Genomic DNA, 7,715 nt, shown 5'->3' on the forward strand with positions numbered 1-7,715 from the left:
TTGTGATTCAATATCTTTGCATGTAGCAAGAAAATAATACCTTTCTTAAAGAGTTTTGGGAGGATTAAAAGAAGTAACACATATAAATCGCCTACTATAATGCTCAGCGAATGCATTGGGCATAATAAGTGCTCAATGAATGGTAGTTAATAATTATTATCCAGAAGGTGTGACATGCCTCCTTGACACTGCATACTAGGGATGATTAATCTGTGAGCTTTGGTTAGCTAGTTGTATTCTTCTAAGCCCTTTACTCCCATTTACCATTCATTTTCTTATTCCACTACCTATACTGAGTACCTACTTAGCCAGATTCTAAGCTAGATTCTGGGGATGGAATAATAAAGAAGGCAGAGTGCTCCCTGCTGCAATACCCTTGATGCTTCCTGTGGAGATGACAGCCCTCATCCCAGGAGCCTCCCTTGTAGATCCACCCACTTCTTTCTGGTCAGGGGAAGACCTGGCCTTCTGTCACACAATCTATAATGTCAATCACTTTACTTAGCTTGATTTGTGGCATCCACAATAGGGGAGATGGAGAGCCACTGCTCCCTCTATTGGAATGATTTTCCCCTAGAACCTTGTTTGACTCACCCCCCTTCACTCAGAACTCCACACAAATGGTGTTTCCCAGGGAAGAATTTCTGCATTCCCAATCCGCTCTACCCCATCAGTCCACGTTACACCACCTGTTCTATTATCCTCAGAGCACTTACCAATGTCCAATGTTATTTGAGTCATATAATCCTTTATTTGTTTATAGTCTGTCTCCCCTTCTAGAATATAATCTCATGAGGTCAGGGACAATATATGCCTTTTTAATAGTTGGTACCATTGCACTTAGAATGGGGACTGGCATATCATCGTTATTTGATACATGTCTGTCTCCAAACTCCCAAAGGCTCCTTTGGGCATCTCCCAGAGATTCTGGAAGGTAGAATTTTCTATTGCAGGTTGATAAGGGATTCATCTGACAATAGAGTCAAAGAAATCAGCCATAACCAGTGGAGTTGACAGTGTCCTTTTAAGAGCTGGCATGGAACATTTGATAAAAATACAGTGAGAGATCAGAGCACAATGAATCATATTTAGGAGAAAATCTCTTTTGAAAAGCCCAGGGTAGGTCATGTTTTTTTCATGCTTGTCAACTTGGCTGAATAATTTGCTTAAAATAAGTGGACGAGAATGGTAAGTTGCTATGTAAGGGAAATGAAACAGACTCCTGGCTTCGTGTGCAACACTTTTCAGCTTCTGAAGGGTCTGGCTTGGGTGGTGGTGAGCTTTGTGGGTGGGGAGGTGGCTCATGCATTTAGACAGGTTTAATGTCTTCTTGGCTTCAGCACAAGATTTCTGGGGCATCAGCACATTAGCCAATTTCCAGTGCAAACAGATTTGATCCATCACTTATGTTGAAAAAAAACCCTACCTCTCAGATCTGTCAGGTTCTCAAACATGAGGCAAATGAGTTAATATCTTCTCATTGTTTTCTTTATTAAGCCTTTGTTAAGCCAATCTTGAATAATGATGTGTCTCTGTCGGCGGTCTTTTAATAAAGTGAGAGTTCCTTTATATAACTTCTCCAGGGAGAATGCTGTGGCTTTAAAAACACAGGGAACCACAATGTCCAAGATGTAAGCAACAAGGCTAATCTCCACAGTGTTGGGCCTGGGATTTTAGCAGCAGACCAGGGAACAGCTCAGTATTTGTGGCACAGGCTTCGGGGGCGATATACACAGGAAGCTAGAGTTGGATGTCTTTTAGGCTGTAGAGGGAGAGGTTGGATGCTTTGGTGACTGGGACAATGCAGACTTAGTGCCAGTCTTAGCAATGGGGGAGGTTCAGTTTATGACTTAGTGCCAAAGCCATGGCACAGGGACAAATGGAGAAAAACCACATGGAATGGCCTAGTTCTCCTTGCTTCCACCTGTCTACAAATAGGGATGCAAGTCTCTGGGAAACCCATATTTGGCTTACTGGCAGTTCCCAGCTTTCTCACCAGGCCCAACCTGGACAGAACCCAGTTTCCAAAATTGTCCCTCCTTCCTCCTTTTGTCAAAATCCCCCTGCTGTCACCCAACCACTTTGCTGTAAAGAGCTGGTAACCGAATTCATATTAATGACTTGTGTTGTAGGTCACTCATAAGATGGCCCCCGTGATCTTTGCCCCCTGGTATTCACAGCCTGTACAAACCTGTCCCCTTCTAGCCAGTAGAATACTTCGGCACTGAGGGAATGCTGCTTCCGTGATTCGATTAGAAAAGATTACCGTGCATCTTACTAGCAGACTCTGTATTGCTTTCTCAGCTTGCATGCTCCTGGTGAACAAGAAGTCAGGTTGGAGAGGCCCATGTGGCAGGGAACCGAGGTCGGCCTCTGGGTAATGGCCAGTAGGAAACAGGAGCTCTCAGTCCAATAACCCACAAAGAACTGAATCCTGCCAACAACGGTGTGAGTTTGGAAGTAAATCTTTCCCAGGGGAGCTTTCAGATGAGATCTCAGCCCTGGCTGATATGTAGATCACAGCCTTGTGAGACACTGGATGTAGAGGACCCAGCTAAGTTGTGCTCAGATTTCTGACCCACAAAAACTGTGAGATGATAAATGTGTGTCCTTTTAAACCACAGAGTTTGTGTTAATTTGTCGTACAATAATAGAGAACTTGCACGACTGACAAAGGCTTAGTGGGCTACATGTTCTGGGGAGGGTACATGTCAACACGCTACAGCTCGGTGACCAAAGAAGCACATCTCTGATGCTGAAGCTTTGTGGTGGGCAGGATGGACAATTTGTGGAGTATTAACAGGGAGAGATTGGGGGTGGTTTCTGGAGCTTGTTTCTGAGGTTTGTCAAAAGACTGTCACTTTACTCAATTGCAAGGAGCCACAGAATCTCTGTTCCTTAGGTTTTCCCTTCTAAAGAAAACCTCTCAAGGCCTAGCCATCCTGTCCCAGAGGCAGGCGTGATCTGCCATCTTGGGTTTTCATGCTGACAAGGGTTTAAATGACTTCCCACCCATTTGCTTGGCAAGTACTAATCCATGACCTCTCTTGTTCTTTTATCAATCAACTAATGCCCTGCTTCCTTTACAATTATGTGACTTGCTGGCCCCCAAGGGCATTTGAGTTTGCTACCCCTGGCATTGGAATCCTCTAGGAGCATTTTTGGCTTTGTCATGCTAGAATTCTACTAAAGCAAGAGGGAAAATAAATGGAGTGAAAGAGAAGAAAAGGGGCAGAGGGAGAGGGGAGGAGAGAGAAGAAACAGGAGAAGGTGGGGGAGGGGGAGAACAGTGAGGTGGAGAAAGAGATCAGATAGGAAGGAAGGCTCTGTTCAAGATTCACCGTAACCTGTCCCTTTGGTCAAAAGAAAACCCATGGCTACCTTTGAAGAAAATGGCACCAAAAGAAGGAAGCAAACTCTGGTCTGGGACAGACCCCCATTTCTGGACACTGCCCAGGAGACCTTACCACAGGCTGGGTCTGGGGATTGACCCATCTCTGTTCCGTAAGTACTCCTTCTCCTTCGAGGATCAGAAAACCCCTCGGACTTGACTAACCTTGAGAAATGGCACAGACCTTGCCTCTGGGGCTCCTCACGGCCATGGGGGTCCAGGCTGTCTCTAGGGCCAAACCCAGGAGGAGCCCAAGGCTGGGAGGGGCAGGGCCCAGAGGTTCTGCAGCCCTGGCCGTGGTCCTGAATTATTAATGTTCATTTCAGTTATCCTTTGGTTCAGCAGAAATATGACAAAGCAATCTCAGATAATGAAATCACCCATATTTTCTGCTGTTCATAGCAGGCTTTCAGGGGCAAATTCTGCTCCCACCTTCACAGTGCTATTGAGTTACACATTTCTGGGTGGGGGTGTGACTCTCCCTGTGTTGTCGATCAGTGTGTAGAACATAGATTAGAGTGACCTGAGGACTTTCCTTTTAGCAGGTCAGTGACTGTTCATGGTTAGCCAGTAGAAGAGGAACCTTTGCAGAACATGCAGCTTTCATTTTAAAGAGGGTCTCTGGGGGGCGTCGGGAGGCCAGGCCGCCCTAGTCTAGCCTGGAAAGCTGTCATTGCTCTCTCTGATTCTCCCTCTCAATCACTGGACCTTCACACTTTGAATTGTGCCCTTTTATGGCATCTCGGAACTCATCTAAGATTCATCTAAGTACTTTTACAGAAGAAGGGACTTGCCTAGGATTATGCCGATTTCTTTTCATTCCTTCCCTTCGCTTCCCTCTACTATCTCCCCATGACCCTTTGATGTCAATTTAAAAAAGAACGTAGAATCCAAAACACCAGAAAATGAAATTACCGTCACTCACGCAGGAACGCCAGGATCCCAAATCAGGTATAGCAGACATTTGTCAATGGGCAGACTGCCACTCAGTCACGGTTTATTTCTTCATGGTGATCAAATCACCTCCTTGCTGATTGAAAACATCAGTTTGGGGAATCACATAAAACTCTAGAGGTCTGAATTCTTCTGAAATATCGGAAGACCTGGCCGTTCAAGCCCACAGGGCATCAATTGTCTGAAGATGAAACTGGAGAGTATTTTATCTTTCTCCAGTTGCTTGAACATGGGCAATGTATGCAACCTTCTAAGACTGGTTAACTGGCATATACCGACCCCCAAAGTCAAAAAGCAGTTAGAAGAAGATTTTGGTGGGTTTTGCCTTAAATATAAGTGGGATTTATATGATGCTGGCCTTGACGTGGTTGTCTTCCGAGTGTTATTTCCTTTTGAAATATTAATAACTAGTTAACCATGGTTCGCAGATCTAATTTTAAACTTTTATAGGAGATAAGAGTACCCTTATCCAAAGAATAAAAATATTTTCCAGGCTGCGGTAGGTCAATATCACCCTAGGAGGGGGATGGAGAGTGTTAGTGTTCTCCAGAGAAATGAAACTAATAGGATACACACACACACAACACACACATACAGATTTATTATTAGAAATTGGCCCGTGTGGTTATGGAAGTCCAAAAGTCCCCTGATCTGCCATCTGCAAGCTGGAGGCCCAGGAAAGCTGGTGGTACAGTTTCAGCCTGAGCTCAGAGGCCTGAGAACCAGGGGTGCCAACAGTGTAAGTCCCACTTCACGTGCAGGAGGGGATCAAAGCTCAAGTAACCAGGTAGAGGGTGAATTTTTTTTTTTTTTTTCCTGTACGCGGGCCTCTCACTGTTGTGGCCTCTCCCGCTGCGGAGCACAGGCTCTGGACGTGCAGGCTCAGCGGCCATGGCTCAGGGGCCCAGCCGCTCCGCGGCATGTGGGATCCTCCCGGACCGGGGCACGAACCCGCGTCCCCTGCATCGGCAGGCGGACTCCCAACCACTGCGCCACCAGGGAAGCCCAGGGGGTGAATTTTTTTCTAGTCAGGCCCTCAGTGGATTTGATGGGGAGAGCCATCTGCTTTACTTATTCTACCAATTCAAATGCTAATCTCACCTGGAAATGCTGTCACAGACACATCTAGAATAATGTCTAGCCAAATATCTGGGCATCTCAAGTCCTGGTCAAATTGACACATAAATTAACCATCATAGACGGTAAAATTAAATTGAGGATAAATGTGGTGTGGAACAGACATATATGCTCAGATAAAGCTGCTCTGGGCCAGTCTGATGGTGCTTTGGCCCTGCTGGAGACATTGGGTAATACTTGGTAATTGTTAGCTATTGGGTAGAGCTATTGGGTGACACTTGGTAATTGCTTGCTGCGCCATTCACATTGAGTTTGGGATGTTCTCAATTCCCCTTTGTAGCTACTTAACAAATCCTGTCCGCCTAGTCCTGGGACTCCCTCTTCCCCACTTGCGCCACTTGGGGACGCCTTTGTGGAGCTGATTTGAGCTCCATCATGTCTCTGGCTGGGGTCAGGGCTGAGCAAATGGCTTGCACTGAGGCCAGGCTTATGGGTTGCAGTGTCTGCCCCTACCTTGTGGAAAGTGAAGATAGAACGGCAACAAATACACAGAACATCACCCTTTTGAAATCTCTGGACTGGATCTCTGGCTCCCCGACATTTAGTTCTCAAAAACAGCTCTGGCAAACAATCAAACATTCACACAGAAGACAAGAAAAGACAACATCCACAAAAAATTGGGAGATAACTCACAGCTTTCCTGGAAGAATCTCTTTGGAGGTCATCTTGTCCAGCCCTGTGCCTCCAGGCAGACTGACTGTGGCTCCACCTCAGAATGATGGAAACCTTCCCTCTTCTCTAGGTCTTAGACCCCGTGACCCCATGCAGGTCATGGGCAGGATAACCCATTATTCTGACAGCAGAGCCCTGTGGTTTGCTTTGGGGCTGTGAGCCTCAGCACCAGGCCCTCGGAAGCCCCTCACTTGCCGCTCCCTGGCAAATGTCTCCTTATCAGTTGCCAATGATTAGCTTCTCAGAGCACCTCTGGCTTTTATTTTCTCCCCAAGGACATTATTTGTCCAATTCATCCCAAAATAGCCCAGCCCAGCCATCCCATAATACCCCATCCGGTGTCACTCAAAACAGGGGCCCGGCAGGAGCTCTGAGCTCTTCTTCCCGTCCTTTCTCTTCTTTAATAAGCAAACCCCGGGCTTCAGTCAATGCCTTTCCTCCAGATTCATGAGTTGGCTGCTTCTGCACCAGCCCCAGATCCTGGCAGATAAATCTACCCCCGAGCTGTCAACACAGACAGAGGGGAACGGCTCAGCCGGGTCCTCAGAGAGGCGACTGTGGAGACACCAGATTTATCAGCCACCCTGTCCCTTAGGGTGTCTCCTCCTTGACCTTCAGGATGAAGCAGGGCCAGTGTATGGCTTTTGCTGCCAGGGACCAAGATGCCAAAGGTACTGCCTCCAAAGATGCCCTCCCCGCTTGTCCTTGGTGACCAGTGGAGAGCCTGGTCAAGGAAGATGGGAGGTGAGGGGCCCTTTAGCTCCCCAAGGAAGGAGTGACTGAGTTGCTGGCCTTGCTGGGGACTCGCCGCCACTGGAGGGAAACGTACTGATTTCCAGCCCCACTCTCCAGGGTCACTCTGGGTTAATTTTAGCTGCTTCCCTGCCCCTGGACGGGCCACACATTTTTCCTCCTTAGCCATGTCCAAGGCTCTCTTCTCACGCAGCCCCAGCGCCTGCCCAAGCAAAATTGAGACATGTGCTTATGACAGTGTGTTTCCATGAAGACAGATTGCTCTCTCTCCAAGGTCAAAGCTCCCGCTGGCCAGGCTCTTTGGCAAACGATTCGTCAAACAGGTCTCTGCGAGCAGCAGACCGTCAGTTCTCGGGCCCCTGGCCGGCTGAAACCTTTCAGAGGATTATCGTGCCCTGTAGAACTTTTCTCCTTCCACTGTCTGTCTGTGCCTCCCCTGATGACCCCCAACACAGAGGGATGAGTTGGCACAATATTGGAAATTATGACAGGGAACCAGAAGGCAAAACAAATCCTTCTGAAGAAATTGGGAAATGTCTCAGTCATTTTGCAAAGCAAGAGCTGTGGTCCCTTGTGAGGTTTAAAAACCAGAACAGTGAAGACATGGCCTGCTGTGCCTGTCCATTTCCCTGTCTGGCTCACAGTACCTGCGAGCAGGTCCACGTCTTGTCCTCCACCAGCCCACAGCACAGTGCTGGCTTTTGTTAATTTGTGTTTTTACTATTTTATTAAACACCTAATATTAGCCTGGCACCGGGCACATACGTCCTCGTGGCGCTTACTGCCTTGTTGATGGTGTCACACTGTA

At 47.3% G+C, this 7,715-nt stretch overlaps 1 long non-coding RNA gene across 2 annotated transcripts in view; it reads right to left on the reverse strand.

Annotated features, from left to right (window-relative positions):
- The window catches only part of LOC149744632 (uncharacterized), a 57,523-nt gene that overhangs the window by 15,423 nt on the left and 34,385 nt on the right, over positions 1-7,715 (reverse strand). Inside the window, exon 4 of one of the 2 annotated variants that reach the window (XR_016390960.1) lies at positions 7,208-7,710. The exons of the other annotated variant lie outside the window; for it this stretch is intronic. This is a non-coding gene — a long non-coding RNA (uncharacterized LOC149744632). Of the gene's footprint in view, positions 1-7,207; positions 7,711-7,715 lie in introns of those variants that run through there. 2 annotated transcript variants of the gene reach the window in all.

The sequence above is a fragment of the Delphinapterus leucas genome, chromosome 20 (assembly GCF_059928025.1).
Source record: "Delphinapterus leucas isolate spDelLeu-1000000601 "Yukka" chromosome 20, BTC_Dleu_Yukka2, whole genome shotgun sequence".
NCBI classification, from domain to species: Eukaryota; Metazoa; Chordata; class Mammalia; order Artiodactyla; family Monodontidae; genus Delphinapterus; species Delphinapterus leucas.